The sequence below is a fragment of the Crocodylus siamensis genome, chromosome 1 (assembly GCF_052110815.1).
Source record: "Crocodylus siamensis isolate JL-2025a chromosome 1, ASM5211081v1, whole genome shotgun sequence".
Classification (NCBI taxonomy): domain Eukaryota; kingdom Metazoa; phylum Chordata; order Crocodylia; family Crocodylidae; genus Crocodylus; species Crocodylus siamensis.
Window position 1 is genome coordinate 282,376,636 of NC_143395.1, and position 19,133 is coordinate 282,395,768.

The 19,133-nt window shown below is 40.9% G+C and overlaps 1 protein-coding gene and 1 long non-coding RNA gene across 4 annotated transcripts in view; one reads left to right on the plus strand and one right to left on the minus strand.

Moving 5' to 3' along the window:
• TBL1X (transducin beta like 1 X-linked) overlaps window positions 1–19,133 on the minus strand; it is a 317,070-nt gene that overhangs the window by 196,347 nt on the left and 101,590 nt on the right. The gene's annotated exons all lie outside the window — the stretch shown is intronic.
• Window positions 11,888–19,133, plus strand: part of LOC149874562 (uncharacterized) — a 76,154-nt gene continuing 68,908 nt past the window's right edge. Inside the window, exon 1 of the long non-coding RNA XR_016444351.1 lies at window positions 11,888–13,351. This is a non-coding gene — a long non-coding RNA (uncharacterized LOC149874562). The remainder of the gene's footprint in view (window positions 13,352–19,133) is intronic.

Sequence of the window (19,133 nt, forward strand, 5' to 3'; positions counted from 1 at the left end):
CATACTAAGATGGAAGCTGGCTATGTCAGGGAAAAGTTATATGTCTTGTTCTCTTAAATTTAAAAAAAACTAAAATAAAAATGGAGGCAAGTACTAGTGGCTGAAATGTTAATGTTACATAAGCCTTATTCATGCCATTTGATTTACAAGTCATGACTTGCGAGGTTACTAAATTTTCGTAGCTTCACGTAGTCAAGGAACTGAGATTTCCTTTCAGCAATGGTGAAACAACTGGCCATATCAACACATACCTGCTTTAAAAAATGGCAAATGTGGTATTAAATAGCAATGTAAAAGTGTTAAATTTCCTGCTCAGTTTATTTTCACTTTTTGTTACATTTCTATCTTCATGTGCTCTGCCCTTGGTCCCTTTTCCCTCTCTTTTACATCTAACAACTGGATATGCTCATTCACAAACACAAATTCAGGTATCATTTCTGTCATACTTAACATCATCACTTGGATATCCAGCTGTCAACTCAAGCTGCACTGGGTCAAAAGAAAATTAAATCTTCCTCTCCAGGACTTCCCACTTGTTTTGTTCTTGTTCACTGCCTTGCTGGTCTCTAAGGCCTCCAAAAATGAGTCGTCTTTCCTTTATGGTTTCTATTCCATATTTGCACCTTATCAATCATTTCACATTCTCAAGGAAATGTTAATGCCTCCCTCCGACTAGCACTTGCCAACTGGAGGCTGGCAAGTTACATGCTTTTTCTCAGGTTACCCCACAAACTTGGGAACAGCCCAGCAAATAGCTGCAAACCTACCTTTTTGGCCTTCCCTCAAAATCTCCCCTAAATTTTCCTTTACTGTGATGTCTAAAGAGCACACAACAATAGGGAGATAATGCTATCATGTTAACTGATACTGACTGACTCATCATTTTCTTCGGCTTCCTGATCTGTCTGCCTGTATTCATACCCCTCTTCACTTTTGGATTTAGATGGTAAACAACTTGTAGCAGAGACTATCTGCGCAGGACCTACAGTGCATTTGAGATGGTAGAGCCCCTGCACTAGCCTTCTATGTACCCTGCTAATACATATAAAATACTAAATAGTAACAAATAATGCACACACAGAGGTTGTTGAGCCTGAAACAAGGAGTGAAAAAGCCTAAAACATACATCTTCCATGAAAAAATTCAAGTGAAATATCTTTAGGTCCACTGAAACTCCCAGGTTCAATTTTCTAGTTTAAGAAATATTAAAACCTTCATTTGATTTTGTATTGTGTTAAAAATTACTTCTCCTGAGTTTTTGAAAAATTATCACGTCAGGAATTCAAGATCTGCCCCTAATGTTTCCTGTCCCTTCTCCCCTCTTTTCTCTCTTTTTTTTTTCCCAGAGAGGTAGAAAGTAAAGAAAAAAGAAGAGTAAAGGGGAAAACTGTCAATTCCCCATTTTTTAAAATGAAAATATAAACATTCTATCAGAAAAAAAATCAGATTTTGGTCAGTTTCACAGTCTTTTTTTATTTGAATTGTGAGAAATGTGTGGCTGGCAAGGGTTTCCTTTTTTCTCTCGTGTGTCTTCTACACCCAATTTGCTCATCAACAAGTTTTTTCCAGATTCCTAGTCAACAAATTCAGCTCAGAAACCAGAAGTCAAGCTGGCTTTTTTGGGGGGTCATGGGTCATAGTTGCATTTTTTATACTTTATGTTATCTGGAAAATCACTTGTCCATATCTTTCGTATAATTGTTTTTTTTTTACACACATTGGAAAATAATTAATTATTATTAATCTGTCCAGACCCCATTTCAATTTTGCCAAGAACTGCACCTGCGGGTTGATATTTTGCATTCTTACATACTCTGCAACATTGTTCTCTGCTCACATTACACCTGGACTATTTCATGTTTACTGTAAGTAACCATAATCACCAACAAAGGAAATTCCAAGGACACCACATTCATGAGAAGCTTTCCAAACAAAAAACATTTTTTAGCAAATGTGTTATGTTTAACACATTTTTTTGAAGAAAGTTGTAGTAGTTTAGATATATATCTAATACTAAGACCTATGACTCCCTGCTGGAAATACTGCAAGAGTAAGCCATGCAAGTCTTCATGAAAAAAAGTCTTTTGATTGTAAGCGTCAGAGATCCCAAGACAAAAACAAATAAATAGTCTTCTTGTTGAACTGCTGTATCACTACACCCAAAACACTTAAGTTGATGGTCAAAAAACAGCCGCTGCCAAAGAACACATCACAACAGTTCATGTTGAAGCTTCACTGACACAATCTTTTTGTGTTCATAATAGGTTATGAACCAAAAAAGAATATTTCAGACAAAGTGACCTTTTAAAATATGCAGCATATGTCCAACAAGTCTTATTTTCTTCTCAAAATTACAACCTATGAAGTAAAGCAATGGACAAAGAGAGACAGAAACAAAGTCAAAATGACACACTAATATAAACTAATGTCAGTCTAAAATGCTTTTGATAAAAATGCAATATTTCTAATTCACAAAATATTCACAGGGGTAATGAAAAAAACTGTCCTTATGTGGATGATATTTAGTTTGTTTTCTTTTCTTTTACAAATTCAGATTTCTCCAGTGTTCAACTGGATTCAAGCAGAATCGCTTAATCCTTAAAACGCCTGACACCACTCATTTTTAAATGGTAAAAATGTATAATTTCATAATTTCCTCTCTCAAATACAAGGAAGAAGAGAGAAAGAACTTCTGTAAAAAAGATGACACCAAATTAACCCTTGAATAACCCCAACTGATTTTACTTAACTAGACATAACAGCAGCCAACAGTTCTACTTTGCTGTTGTAAATTCCACTTTAAAGTCTCCTTCACTTCTTAAAAAATTATTCTTTCAATGTTCTGTTTTCAAGTTAGGATAAATATACCACCCTACACTTTTTCTAGAGCAGATAACCCTACTTCTTTTTCTACATCTTTTGAAGAGGCTGGGTCATATTCTAAGTACATGGAGATATATTTTAATTCCTTGAGTTTCTTTGATTTATTCTAGCTGAGAATCTGGAGTTCCTTAGGCTGTATGGCACACTTTGTGTTTCATGACATACACTGTTGCACGAAACATAAGGGTAATGCAAAAAGAATACTGAAAATATAAATAGGGAATCTGATAAATTACACCTTATGGTACATTCAGACTGTTTCTTCTGGCTGTGGGGGAAGGCAAGGAGAGAATGAAGTTCTAACCACATCCCCAAATGCTGAAGACTCATAATTTTATCTCCTTGGGTGGGGAGCATAGACCAAACTTTACAAAGACGAGGAGTAACCACTGACATCCTATTTTTGCCATTTTTTGCACATAAATACATATGTCAGACCCACACTGCCATCTCAATCTTTCTCTTTGACAGAGAGCCACTAGCACAATAGATATGAAAGCATGTCTCCTATATGTGAATTATCAAATGAACTAAACTAGGCAGCTGTGTGTCAGTGTATGCAGCGGGGGCGGAGGTGTCCATATATTAAATTTTCTCTTGTAAATAAGTTAAGGGGAAAACTGTTTCAAAACCACAGTGTTTTGCTAGACTTTAAGTGCATGGTGTGTCATTATCTTATCTCCAAGTTTTCTATCTGTAATCAAGTCCTTCTTGACATTAGAAATGAATATATATTCTAGCTGCCACTATATTCTAAGTAAAACAGTTTGAACATGAAAGCAGCAAACCCAGTTTTAACTCCAGAACTGGCTGGCAGTTAACAATTCGAGGCCACCGGATTTTATTTTGATACCCAACACACAAAAAGACACCCACCCAAAAAGGGAGCCAGGTTCTATTCTACCTATTAAGAGCATAAGTGAATTTAAGTAGTTAAAAGTGATTTATTCTATCCTGCTTGAGTCCCTGCAAAACAGTTAATGTAAAAAGTTGGAGGGTCCTCCTTTTCCCTGCTTTGTTGCAATTCAATTTTAAAGCACCCTCACAGTGTGTTACAAAGGTAGACAAAATGGCTGCTGACAGATATGAAAAAAACCCCACGCTTTACTGGAAGCAGCAGTGCATTAGTTTGACCTGGTATTGCAGTGTCTGTTTATATCAGGTGCTTCGGGCTTTTTGGCACTTTTATCTAATAGCTGATTGAATCAGATATTTGATAAAAGTGCCAACAAGGCCCTGTTGAAGTGCTTGATCTATACAGATGTTGGGCGAGCCAGGTCCATCTAACCTGATGCTTTTTCTGGCCATGTCCTGGGGTATGCTAAATTTAAAGTAAAGTGCTATTTGGGGAGTGGTTATGTCTGTAAGCAGAAAATGTTTTTAGGACCTAAACAGGTGGAACAGAATAATGCATAGGCACCTAAATTGACTATAGACACACAGAAGATGGAATAGAATCTAGGTCTTTGTGTCCTGACACCACTTAAAACAGAGCTATCCAACTGGCACCCTGTTAGCACTGGCACCCAACTTAACAAAGGGTTATGTTGCAGCCCCCTGGCTCATTCTGAGCCTTTTCCTATTGCTCTGGCTGCAACAGTGGCCGAAGTCTCCAGGCTGCCCCTCCATCTTCTGGATATCACTGCTTGTCCCAACCCTAAGTGGAGCAGAAGGAGAGCTGGGGTGTGTACATAGCACATCTGGGGTATGCACATGGTATAGCATGTAACACAGTAGTGGAAAAAATGTGTGTGGTGCAGCAGAAGGGGATGTTCTCTGTATCACATAGGGCCTAGGTCTCACCTTGGTCCTGCCTGCTTATGTAGCCCATAAGCCCTTCTCCCCCCACCCCCCCGTCCCCCACTTAGAATCATAGAAAGTTAGGGTTGGAAGGGAATTTAGGAAGTCATCTAGTCTAATCTGCTGCTCAAAGCAGGACCATCCCCAACTAGATCATCCCAGCCAAAACTCTGTCTAGCCAGGTCTTGAAAACCTCCAAACATGGAGATTCCACAACCTCTCCGAGTAACTCATTCCAGCAGTGTTTCACTACTCTCCTAGTTGGACAGCTCTGACCTAAAAAAATTAGATACAAATTAAACAATGCAGCAAAGCATAAATCATTCTTATCACTGAGTAAATCCAAGCCATAATCAAATAATGAGTGAAAAGGAAATTGATTTTTCAAGAAAATGTTACATTAAGATCCATAAAATCCATAAAATGCAGAAGCCAAATAATTGAGAGGAATAGTAATGGTTAAGTTTGTTTATTGGTCACAGCTGTCTTAAGTTATGGATTTTTTGTAAAATGTGCCTCTATCTTTTAACTTCCCAAGAAATGTATATGCAGGTCAGCTGGTAAGAACATGAATGAGCGAGAAGGTACATGATCAGGTGAAAAATTCTGTCCAGACTCAAATACCTGATTCTGAATTCTGTGGCAGCAAATCTAGAAACCAGAATTTATAGATGAATTTACACCAGGCTTTCACTGGTGAACCTTGGGTCTGAATTCTTTCTTCAAACCTTCCATTTCAGTACATTAAAATGCTTCGTAGAATTAGGTTCTTTACCTCCAGCAAAGAAGATGGTCTGAGACCCAACTGCTGACCACAGAAAAGATGCTCTTTGAAAGGGAAGCCACAGCAAGGTAGAGAATCGGCAACATTCATTGCTTTCTTTTGGTAACTGCAATGAGTTGCAAATAATCCCATGGCTAAGTACACACAGTCAAAAAGCCTGATGCAGAATTGATCCAAGCTACACAGGTTTCTGTAAGTTGTGTAAATTAGACCATTAGTGAACAGAACACACATTCCTCTGTTGTCCAAGGAAGGTAGATGCCTACGCTGGCCAAGTCCAGAAACTGGAGGTGCTCCCACATGTCTTCTAGCTCTGCTGGATTGCAATCATCCCAGCTCTTCCCCTTTGCCAGCTCCCCACTTCTTAGGCATCAGGGGCACAGGCAGAGGAGGAATAGACCCTCCTACCCTACCCCACCCCTCACCCAGGTTCTGCAAATCAAGTTGGGGGTAGTCCCTGCCACGGGGGCTTCACTTCCCCCTTTGCAGACCCTAGCTGGGGGGAGCCAGGGCCAGGGTGGGTGTTGTTCCCCCCACCTCACCTGCCCCCCATGCCACCACTGGCTGGGTTGGGGAGCAGAGACATTGCTGCTTCCACTTAGTGACAGCCCAGAAGAGGGGCCACCTGGCTCAGCTGGAGCAGAGGAGTTGGGGCAGAGGATAGTCCACATGCCCTGCAAGGTGAGGTTTAGCAGGGAGCCATGAAGCATCCTTGGATTCTGGGGCACTGCACCCTAACTTGCATCAGGAGGGGATGTGGAACAGAAGTTAAATAGACCACTCTAACTTAAAGTGATTCAATTCGATACTACATCCATTCATGTCTATCTGAAACTGGATTCCACCGTTTTGAAACTGGTCTATGTGCACAGAACTTCTGTTCTGTTACAGGTTTAGACTGGTTTCTGATCACTTATACCAGTTTATGTGTCATTTCTATATCTAGCATGTATAAACAAGTGTATTATACTCGAAAGTGACTCTGGTGCTGACATGTGGTTCTATACTTATTGTGTCTTACTAGTCACAAATCAAATTGATTCATTTACAAATAAAAGCATGCTTTTCCAATTGCCAATCCTACCAACTGATGTAAAATCTACAAGCCAAGCAGACAGTTTCCTTTTCTTGTACCATGTATAAAAGATTGTGAAGCCTTACTCTGCCCTCAGTTAAACCTGCAAAGTCCTATTATGTTCACATTCTGCCTGCTACACCTAGATGTAACCCAGGGCAGAATTTATCCAGAAGCAGCTGTTTTGCTACCATAGGTTTATTACTGCTAACACACAAATCTAAATGAAGACAGCAGGGTTAAGCCATCTCCTGTATTAAACTGCGTCACTGACTCCAGGCACAAGTTACACTTAACATGTGATTAACCAGTTAATCATGTTTTAAATTGTTACTCATTAATGCAATTAACGGCAAGATAAAACAAGGAATAAGTCACAAAGTTATTACATCAAAAATATGTAATAACTTTGTGGCTGGTTTCTATCATACCATTAATTGAACAGGTGGCCAGGCTGGGGCTCCCCTGAATGATGTTAGTCAAGACAACAGATGTGCTTTTCTGTCAGCATAACTGCCTCTCTAATGATGGTTTTGCCAGCATGGCTAAATCAGGTAGCAGCTATGGTTTTCCCCTTGTAGCTGACAATTATGCCAGCAAAACTTTATAGCATAGGCCAAGCCTCATAGGAAAACTGCTCCTTAATTGTGAATTGAACTTCACAGCAAGTGAAAGCCAAGCAGGAACACAAAAAGTCAACAGGAGTGGATTTGCAGCAAGAACAAGGCAGTACAGAACAATCAGGAAAATCAAATGAAACTGCAACAAAAGGCTTTTAAATCTGAAAGTCAGCATTTGTTTTATTTGTTAAGTAAAGACAGATAAAAATCGAAAGCAAGCTGTCTCTGGGGTTCTTAAACCAGACCTTTCTCAAGTGCCTATAGCATGTAACTTAAAAGAAAATCCATTCACATACTGTTTAGGACTGAAGTATATCTTCCACTATGTGGGCATTACTACAGAATTTACTGGTCAAATTAGAGGAAGAAATTATGCATGCATGTGCACATGTTAATTTTACCAGAGAAGAAACCTTCTATGCTGTGTTGAAATGGTCAACCACACAGTGTCTTTGGGATATTCGGTCCACCCCATCTCCCCTCCCCCAACAGCAATACAGTTGTACTGTACGTGGTGGAGAGGGAAGAGAAGAGATGCAGTCCTTTTCTTTTTGAACAAATCCAATAGCATTTATTACAACAAGGTGAAGTGGCAAGATAGGGGGTTCTATAATTTTTATTTTTATACCATCCTAGAGAGTTTAATAAGAACATTATGGCTCTGCTGTCATATTCTGGCAAAGAAAGATTAATTGTTCTTGCTCCCAACACATACAGTGCAATGTTCTTTAAAAGGATTTAAACTGTATAGAGATTTATCATTCTCCCTTAATTTCAACAGTTGGTTCAGATCTCTGAGTCTTCTACAAGGGTCAAAACCTGTGAAGAACAATGCAATCTCAAAGCCCAGTTGTAGCTGCAAAGTCCAAACCCAGTGTATATCAGGTGTGGAGACTGGGCAGAGTCAGGACCTGATCATAAGATAACACCATATTTTCTCAAATATTCTATCTCCCAAATAAAACACACATCTTTTTTTGGAAGGCATAACGTAGAAAACAAAAACATGTGTCTGACGATTTGACACAGCGCATCCAGTAAGTGTATCAACCCAACTGACAGTCTGGGTAAGGCAAGGCAACAGGAACTTCCTGTATGGAAGGACAGAAAAAAAAAGCTAAGCCCACAACACATTGCAAGGGCACTACCAAGACTCTTACCTGTTTACTGTAAATACTTCTTTATAAAAGTGTTGTTTCCACACCACAAGCCACAGCAAGATACTACAGACTGCATGTCACAGCAGTTCACTCATTACCCAACTCAGTGGTTCTTCAGCTAAAAGCTATTTTGGCTATGCTATTTTAGCATAACTAAGCTGTGAGAGGGTTAACACTGGATGAGAAGTAACAGCCATCTTGGTAACTATTTTAACATAGTGGGTTTTACAGTGCCCCTAATTCCATCGTAGAAAAAAATTAGCTTTCTGCTATTAAGAAACGCCTCAATTTTGGAGGGCAGATTTTTCAACTTCAACAATATCAGAATAATGTGCTGAGAAACCTGAAGATATTGGGCCAAAACCATGCTCGTTTTACACAGTAATGTAGGCTCACCTGTGAAGTATGCAAGATTTTAAAACTTAAGAGATTTTAATTTTTCCTGTTTACTGTAAATCTATTACTACTATCTACTAGGGTCCAAATTACAGGGGAGCTCGGGGGGACTGAGCCCCTCCCTTCCCCCCAAGAGATGAGAGCCCTTCTGTAAGAGATGAGAGCCCCTCCGGCCTACCTTGCACCTTAGCAGCACCTTCAGGCTTTTGGCTGCCACCACCAAAGACCCCTCCGAGAGGAAGAACGTAATTCAAACCCAGCTATCTACTATTACTGATATCAGTTGAAGCAATGCCACACCACCATTTGGGGAAAAGCCTCTCCTATTGGTACCACATCCTCCGTGGAAGCACCACTGCAGGGTAAACCAAACAAGAAGCAGGTTTCCAGTTTTATATAGGCAAAAGGTAGAAATTACAAAAGGACTGGATTACTCAAGTTACATTTTTTATAATATAGAGACTACACTGTACTGTGACATTTTGACAATAGGTCACATTTGGGGCGTACAAAATTCACAATCTAGCTCTAACATTTGTACTGTGCTATAAAAATACCAAAAGGCCTCACTGAAAGCCTTTTGACATAAATCATTACAATGTATTAATGCTTTTGATAAAATAGCACGTCAATATAATGTCTGTATTTTTAAATGAGTTAAATTTAAATTTAGCCCAAACTGATCCCAGGTACATTATTATAATGTCATGAAGTGCTTTTTGCAGCAAACGTGATAAAAATAAGAGCAAGTCTTCTGGTTTGATCTTAACAGTAATAATTATTTATTTATCTCATTACAGTTGCAAGCCTGTGGCATGACAATAAGAGACATTTTGAGCATCTAAGAACTCGAGTGCATCCAATTCAACAATTTATTTTTAGTATATGAGAAGATGGAAAGTCTTCATAGAAATAAGCATATTATTACTATAGATCAGGGGTTGACAAAATCTGACTCACGGTCTAGATTGGGTCCTCAGTGGACTCCGTTTCCCAGCAGCTCCTGCCCGCATCGCTGCAGCTGGTTTTCATGAAGACCCTAGGTACAATGGTGCCTGGACAGTGCAGGGCCAGGCTTTCCATGGAGACCAGCCCCAGCAGCACTGGCAGGGTGCTCAGCTGGGCAGGGAGCTGCTCCAGGGCTGGGATCTGCGGCAGTGACAGCATGGTTCAGAACTGCTATCTGCATGCCTTGGGCAGGGGCATGCAGGCACAGGATCACAGCTGTGCCACAGCTCTAGACCACACTGTCACCACTGCAAGGTCCCAGCCTTGGCATCAGAGCAGCTTCCAACCCAGCCGCATGCCCTGCCAGGGCACCACCACTACTGGGGTCTCCGTGGAAACCAGCTGCATTGAGGCAGCTAGGGGTTGTGGGAAATGGAGTCCGGCTGCCAGTCAGAGCCGCCATTTTGCCCACCCCTGCTATAAATCCTTGGAGTCGCAGTCATGTATTGGGTGCTCATGGTTTGGGGAGCTTTATACCTAAGTGTTAGACCAGAGACTGCAGACAAGTAGAGAAACAGGGAGGATTAGAAAAAGTGAGGCAATTTTGGTAGCATTACATGTGTTGGTATAAGTTTTTTTTCTTTTTTTCTTTCTTTCTTTTTTTTAATGCTTTGAAGAGAATTTAGAGGAAACTGCACAGACAGAGGCCAAGGGCCCAGTGATGAAAGGAGGCTGAGCTAGATCAAGGCCTCACAGGGACAACGTTTGACTACCTCCTGCGAGGTATGGGCTGTGGTAAAGGGGCAGTTTTGGAGCCACACATCTAACCCATAGGGCTCAGGGTGTCTCAAGAGGCACAGACTTCGAGTAAGTCCTGGCAAGGGATCCAAGGGTAGCAGGATCTAGTGGTGTTCAGCAGGACCATGGCCATACAATCTCGTGGGCAGCCTCCCAACTTATTATTTCAAACAACAAGACATGGCAGGTGAGACTAGAAGGTGCCTACAGGGTGAAGCTGGCATGGTTGCACGGCCCTAAAGACATCACAACTATCTCTAGGGACCCCATGCTGTGAGATGGGTATTTTCCACATACACAAAAATATTTCAAACTGAAACTTGTTATTTTGTGTCTATTTATATTTTTATATCCTCTCACTCCAGTTTTTCCTCCCTTTTCCCATGGGAAAAAAGAGGTAAGAGCGCTACAAAATACCAAGACAATAGCATTAGGGTTTAATTCACCACCATTTCTGTCTTGTTAACACTAGTATCACTCCAGTCTCCACCAAAGCCAGTTTTTACAGTTTGATCCTTGGGCTGATATCCAAAGATACCAGCCCAAAGATTCACAGATACCTCTCATAGCCAAACAGCACATTTGATCTTTCTATGAGGGAAATAGTCCCATTAAGGTAGGGGTGTTTCCAGCTGACCCAAAGAATAGCACATGTGCAATCAGAGGCATTTTAGCATAGCCCTATCCCATAATAGCTCTCTTGTATTAAAGAGTACTAGGAATAAGGAACTTATTTGCATATGTGTAAGTGAGAAAGAAGGGGCCAAAGTATTGTATTTATTCAAATTTAAAATGACCTAGAATTTAAAATGCTCCCCCACCCCAAATTAAATTCTAAATATGGAAAAACCAATACATTTTGTTAGACTTTTCCAAGTATAGTATTTCAGTATTGGAGGTTGTCTTGCACTCTGCCACTCCTACAGCAGTGAAAGCATTGGCTGGAGGGAGGAGGGGTCAAGCAGTCCCCTTGCCCTTTCCTCCCCACACTTCTTCCACCTACAGTATCCCTGCCCTGCCGACACCTGCACCCTCCCATCCCCAGCTTCCCTCACTCTCTGCCCCTCCCTTGTGCACTCCACAAAAATCTCTGTCCCTTCTTCCAACCCACTCCCCACAATCCCTGCCCTGTCCCCCTCATCCTCCCCCTGCAATCTCTTTCCCCCCAACAATCTCTGCCCCTTCTCCCACACTCCCTACATAGTCTGCCTCTCCCCCCTACCCCACCCCCATTTATTTCCAGACACTGCCTGGGCTCTGTGCCTGCCGGATCACCGAACGCAGCTTGTGGAAGTGCAGCAGCAGAGCTGCTGATTTCCCAGACAGGGGTAGAATTTCCCTGTCCTTCGTGCCCAGGTGGGAATGTAGCCAAGCTGGGAACTCAGCTATCTCTGAAAGGAAGTGAGGAGAAGTGTGTGTGTGTGTGTGTGTGTGTGTGTGTGTGTGTGTGTGTGTGTGTGTGTGTGTGTGTGTGTGTGTGTGTGTGTGTGTGTGTGTGTGTGTGTGTGTGTGTGGTGGGAGGAGTGGGAAGAAGTTGCAGAGGACAAAAGGGGGGTGGGTGGGTAGGAGGCTTCTGCGGGTCTGACTTCGGCCCTGGGCCTGGGTTAGGGCTAGAGTGGGAGCCACAGCAGTCCCTTGTGTAACCCCCGCCCCAATACACAAATCTAAAACAAGGGGCTTCATGCTGATGCGGGGGTGGGCTCATAGATGTATTCAACTGATTTGTGATTATACTGGAAGACAATATCAGGGTTTCAGAAAATGGCTATTCTGCAGCTGAACTTAAGAAGTAGAAAGGAGGAGAAGGAAAAGTCTGTTCAAGGAAAGAAGTGAGTTCTCATACCAATAAAGCTGAAACAAACTCTGAGAAACCTCAATACATCAGTGCTATAATACTGATATTGCCAGTAGCGTCAGGTTTTGAAAGCTGCTGTTTCCAAAATCAGAGGCTTTGAAAAGGCTCTACTCCTGGCTTTACCAAAGATTTCCTGAGAGATCTTGGGTAAAATTCACCTACTTACTCCATGCCATGGTTTCCCCATCTATAGAACTTGAACACTCATTTCTCCGAACACTTGCTTCTCCACTAGTGAGGCTTAATGCATTAATGCAGTCTGAGATCCATATCACTGCAAAGGTTTAGAGAAACCCACTCAAACTGTCTGTCTGACCTTTCACAAAAATGGGATGACAATAATACCTGCAACAGTTCAGAGTTTCGCAGCTGACTGTTCACAGAGAATTGGTAATGCTGCCTTTCGTCAACCACAGGGAGATTAATATTTATAATGTGTAGGCTTGGAAATACTGCATTGTAACTGTTATATGGAGTTCCATTTTATGTTGCAATGCATCTGCTTATAGCATGATGCTACGTGGCACAGTGAAGGTACTGCACAATTTAAAAAAATAATATTATAGTTAAATGCATTTGTAAACAACTAGTATTTTAGATCAAAATAAAACATTCAAAGTCTCCATTTATTCACAGAAAGAATTCCCAAAGAGTATTTATGACATTTTTTGGTATTGCTCCCCTTCTGCCTACATTCAGAAAGAGCCATCCTTCAAATAGGTTGTCTAGAATGATTGTGCTGAGTGGTAAATCTTAGAGGACTAAGCCATGCAGCTACCTGGAAAGAAAAAGGATCCTTCATAGTGTATTTATAAAAGCTAAATGGCCCAGGAAACTACTTTGAGATTTCTCATGCTCAGATCCTCATTTTCTCTTGCATGGTCATCCGTAGGATAGCTCTGGAAAACAAGGCAGCCATTTTCTCTTAAGCTGTTACACTCAGCAAACCAGACTGAAGTGCTTGATAAGCCGCTGTTCTCTTCCGTGCCTGCAGCAATCGGAGAGGAAAAACAACCAATCAACCACAAACAGGTAGCAACCACATCCATTTTTGTACTTGCCTGATATGACTCACGACTCAACAACAGATGGGGACCAGGAGGGGGAGGGGTGGGGATGGGAAGGCCTGAATACAAACAAATCAATATGCATGCAACACTCGAGCATTATACAATTTACGGATTTTATGGTTTGTCCCCACAATTCCTTAGAAATCATACTTCCCGGAAATAAACGATTTGCCTCAGTTTCAAACCTTTTTTGGTAATTAACTTTACAGAAATACTTTGCAGTTCTACAAAACCTTTCATCTAAGGGAGACTCTCAGAAAAATTCACTAACATTATTTAGAGAAGCCTCAAAACATGTTTAAGGGATTAAAGAAGGAAGAAAACTAACGATGTACTCTATAAAGACAGACACATATACGCAGGTGCACACACACACACACACAGATTCTTCACACTTTAGACACTCTTCACATGAAGACACATTAAACTGTGCTTCAAAAAGGATTGAACACAAGGCTTCTTTAAGAGAACCCAAACTGGACATTCAAAATTACTAGCCCTTTCTGAAAATGTAAGTTGAGTATGTTCACATACACATACTAACTACAGCATGAGAAGCAATGCTCTTTATTTTACAAGGGTCCTAGTACTTTCCTTGCAAACTTGTTTCTGATGTTTTTTTTAACACAAGTAATTCTTACCCGTTTCTCAGTACACCCTGATATTTGGCAGTGAGTAGGTCTAGTATCAGGAAGGTGTGCTTTATTTTCCCCACAAATAATATGTTCAGGTTCAGCCCCATTGAAGGCAGCTTAAAAATACCAATTACCAGTTACAGTTGCTCAATACAGTTTACTAAATGCTGGCTGCTAAAATTCCTCGATCTTTCCTCAGTTCCCTGCCACCTCACAGGAACAGTCCTAGTTTCTCACTTCATCACACACAGAACTGCCCTGACAGCATGAAGGCAATATGAATAGCACTTCTGTGCTTGCTTCTTAAACTCCCATTCTTGCTGCTTTCTCCCGGTAGCCTAGGGAGAAGTAAACTGGCCTTGGATTCTGGACACCATCAGTCCAACTCTCAGATCTTTTATTGACCTATAATAATTCAGTAAACCCATATTCTGCAAGCGTGATTAAGGTCTCATACTCGACTGAGAGATTACATAAATGAGAACAGAATCTGGAAAATAAATCTTACAGACTCAAGTCTCAACCACTTAGCCACACAACCCTTCACAAGGAATCTGTCAAATGATGTGTCTGGCTCTGCTGTTATAAAAGATGTGTAATTCACTGTTTTAGAATTAGGCATCCTTCTTTAGTGGCTAGTCTAAAGAGGATAACAGTGGCCACATACAGACATTATGTTTCTACAAGCAGAACTGCAGGTCTCCCAGTAAAACTCATAAGTGTACCGGTGCTTACAATTTATCCCAGTAAAAAAAATGGCACTTCCAGGAGACAAATATCCTACCCTCAATCTTGTAGAGGTCACTCCTGGGAGAGTTTCTTCTGGGAGAAGGAACACCTGTTCAGTTCCCTGTCACTTGACTCCTCCTGGGGACATGAAGAAGTTGAGCCACAGGGAAATGCTTCTTGCAACTTCCTGAGATGGGGTTACCCTGGCATGGAGAATATGAAGGAAGCAGCTGTGCCTACATCTCCTGTAGACTGGGTGCCAACTGGAGGAGCAGCCACTCCTCATTCTATGCCCTTTTCTTTGGGCATCTGGACTGAAAATCTCAACTAGAAATAGGAAAACTGGAGCACCAGCTGCTCCCCACTCTTTGTACATACCGGGCACATCTACATGAAATGTTTATTGCAGAGCTTACTAATTAGCTCTGCAGTAAATGTCTCAGCATCTCCATGTGCAGCCCTATTAGGCCACAGTAAATTAATAAACTCCACCCATAGGACAGTACTTTTAAATACAAATTTTATCCTAATACAGCCTGACCACCTCGGCCCCCTATCAGCCGGGGCTGCTCCAACCCAGCTCAACATGCTGCAATCCTGGGCACATATTTAAATGTAGTGCCCAGGAGTAATAAATTCTGGTGCAATATGCACCAGTTTATTGATGTGCATTAACTGTATGTGTAGATGTACCTACTGGAATCACCTAGTCTGAGGAAGGTGTGAGGACAGGGGACAGCAGGAAGTTGAAGGTGAGTGCCTGTACTGTTTCTTCTCTTAAAAACATTTTTAGCAGTAGAAAATTTCCACTGCTAGAAATTAACACCTGTTCATGACCAGTGCAGTCCTGCCAACAATGATGGGACTTAGGCTTTCAGCTCCAATTTTAGAGACCTGCAAGACAATGTTGAAGGTTTATGTTTCCAATCCTGCTGACAACACATTGTGTGGGGGGAGGTGATAGTTATACAGAATAAAGTTTCTTTTTTTCTTCAGAAAAACAGCAATCCAGAAGTTTATGTATAAAAAATTGTTTAAAGGATGTAATTAAGGTTGCCAAAATCTCTTATGTCAGGAAATGTAAGAATTAAGTTTGCCCATACAACTTTAATATTATACTCTTTTATGTATGAATGCTGAGACAGTTTTTAATTGCATGATCATTTAAAGTTCTCCACCTCCATACAGCAGGAAATTATGTAATTATTTCCCAACATTTCTTTACATTGTGGCTGGGATCAGACAGGATTATACATAATGGCATTATGCCAGGGATGAAGCTTGGTAGTTTCGCGAACTCCAGTAAGTCTTAGGGGTGTAAAGATAGCTGTATTTCAACTACATTTATTCCTTGACCAATAAGTTACTGAAGCTCAGTCAACTGCTATACAATGAAGCTATTGTAGAGGAATTTTCAGTACTACTGCTATTTCTTTTATTAGATAAATATGTAAGTCTTGTCTACACCAGAAATACATAACAAATGCATCACGGGACTTTTTTTGCTTTTTTAGTACGCATGAAAGTATTAAGTACTAATTTTCCTCACTCCACTAAAATTCAAAATATGTAAAACATTCCTTTTAGTAACCAACTATTCTGGAAATACCATTTTTTCTTCACAACACTACTACATCATGTGCAGGTGACAAAGTAAAAAAATGTATCACAGAAGATGCACATAAAATTACAGGATTATTTTTTATTTGAATCAATAAGTAGAAATGGCCGAAGTCAATATCACTGGTACATGTCAGTGCTATGATTCCATTTCAAGAAGCAGAAAATAGAGATGAGACCCCCACACCAGCTTAGAGGCTTTTATACTCGGTAAAAGGGCTGGAGCATGATAAAGGGGCATTAAAAGATCTGATCTCTCCCAGGGGGATTCCTGCAAAAACTATAGAGACTGCAGTAAAGCTGCCTTTCAAGAACCTCTCACAGGCTCTGGTATAGGGAACGTGCCAGGAGAAAACAAGGCTTCAATACACAGAACCACAGTGATTTCAGGCATTACTGCTACCATAACTCCCATAACTTAGGTGCCCCAACGTCTCCCTCCCCCGTGTTACATCAAGCACCATAGAGCAGTTCAAGGTGGTAAGGGTAAAAATATTCCCATCTCCTTGAGCTGCATACTCTGAATTACATCTGTAGGAGACACGGCAGAGAATCTCACCAAGAAAGAGCCATCATCCTAGGAGGCACCAAATATCCAAACTGATAGTTTCATATACCCTGGAATGGAAAGGAAATCAAGAAATTTCCAAGAAAGGAGCGAAATAAGAAGAACGGAGAATCCAAAAGTAGCACACATGACAAAACAAGGCAACACAAAACCAGTTATGGGACTCTGAGTACTCTGGTATCTTCCCTGCCCTTCCTGTTCTGCTGCATGCCACAGAGACCTCCCGTGACACCTGCAGCATGCATACCACAGGTTGCCAACCCCCTGCTGTGATACTTTCTGTTTGGTTACTGAAGGCAAGTCACTACTTTTTGCCCTGCCTAGCACATACTCCTAGATGCTTTGTCATTTTACACAATGCTGTAAGAATATAATCATCTTGTGTTAAACCTAACAGCTTTTGCTGTTCTAAAAGAAATAGAGATGCACCCAAGGATATCAGTAATTGTTCTATTCTTTTTTTCCTCTATCAACTGTAAGGGGAATACTGAGGTAGTACATGAAGCTGATTACATTAACATTTTATTGGAAAGGACACATTTTACTATTACTGTTCTGTGCTGTATCACAGGTTCATTATAATAATATTACATTTGTGCAAACTAATTTTAAGACTGCATATTCTATTTCTGTCAAATTATGGAGTTTAATTGGGCTACTGGCAGTGCCAATTGTTTGTTGCAGCTAAATGAATAACTTCTACTTTAGATCTCAGTGACATTTCTCTTTTAGGCTTTTAGTTTTGGTCTGGGTCTCTCGTTACTTAAGAATGTGGGGTTCTTGGGTACTGAATCCCATCTGCTGATACTGCAAGCTTCGAATCCTACCTTTTCATAAATGTATTGATCTTCCTCGTAAAATGAGCTGTTTTTTCCCCATCACTCCTCCAGTTGAAATGTTATCTACTATCTGATTGTTCTAATGATAAGGAATCTTCTTCTAATTTTCCACCTAAATTTATTCATTATAGTTTATATCCATTTGTTCTTGTGCCAACATTGTTCTTTAGCTTAAATAACTCTTTTCCTTCCTTTATGTTTGTGCCTCTGATGTATTTATAGATAACAATCATATCCCCTTTCTCAGCCTTCATTTTGCTTGGTTAAATAAGATGAGGTTTCAAGCCTCCTCTCATAAGACATGCTTTCCATTCCTCTGCTTATCCTACTGGCCATTCTCTTCTCTGCTTCCAGTTCAAATGTATCATTCTTAAGTGTGAGCCATTAGAATTTTTATTTAGTATTCTAGATGAGGTCACACCAGAGCGTTGTACAATGGCACTACTTATAACCCCTCTCTTGGAATACCTCTTCTGATGCAACTTAGGATCATACCTGCCTTTCAAAACCAAATAATATGAGATGTTCAGGATCATCCTGCAATCTACTAATGGCCAAGTCCTACTCCTCTTCTGCCATTTCTAACTCTCTGTGCTTACAGAAAAAGTTTTATTAGTCCTATGTGAATGATCTTGCACTTTGTGCTTTTGATTTTCATCCCATTGCTATTACTTCAGTTCTCAGCCTCATACATTTCTTTATGTATGATATCCCTGACCTCTTCTATAGACTCTCTCCATCTCCTGCCTCCCCATCCCCCATTGTACTTAGTTTAAAGCCTGATGGTCAGACTGCAGTTGGAGCACAGTTTTGGGTGCCATACTTCAAGAAGGATGTTGATAAACTTGAGAGGATCCACGGGAGGGCCACTCATATGGCTAGGGGCTTACAGGACAAGCCCTATGAGGAGAGACTGAGGGACATAGACCTCTTCAGACTCCACAAGAGAAGGCTGAGAGGTGGTATTGTGGCCGCCTACAAATTCACTGTGGGAAGCAGCAAGGGACTGGAGATGCTCTCTTCACCAGGGCGCCTCTTGGGATAACAAGGAACAATGGTCACAAACTGACTGAGAGCAGAGTTAAGCTAGATATCAGGAAAAACTTCTTCACGGTAAGGGTGGCCAAAATTTGGAATAGGCTTCCAAGGGCTCTCCCCTACCTTGGGGGTCTTTAAGAGAAGGCTGATTAAGCATCTGGATGGGGTCATCTGACCCAGCACTCTTTCCTGCCTAGGCAGGGGGTCAGACTCGATGATCTGTTGAAGTCCCTTCATCTATGAATATATTCTCTTCTATATTGAAGGTGCCTCTCAACTTAAGTTATCAGCAAATTTCAGCAGCACACTTCTTTT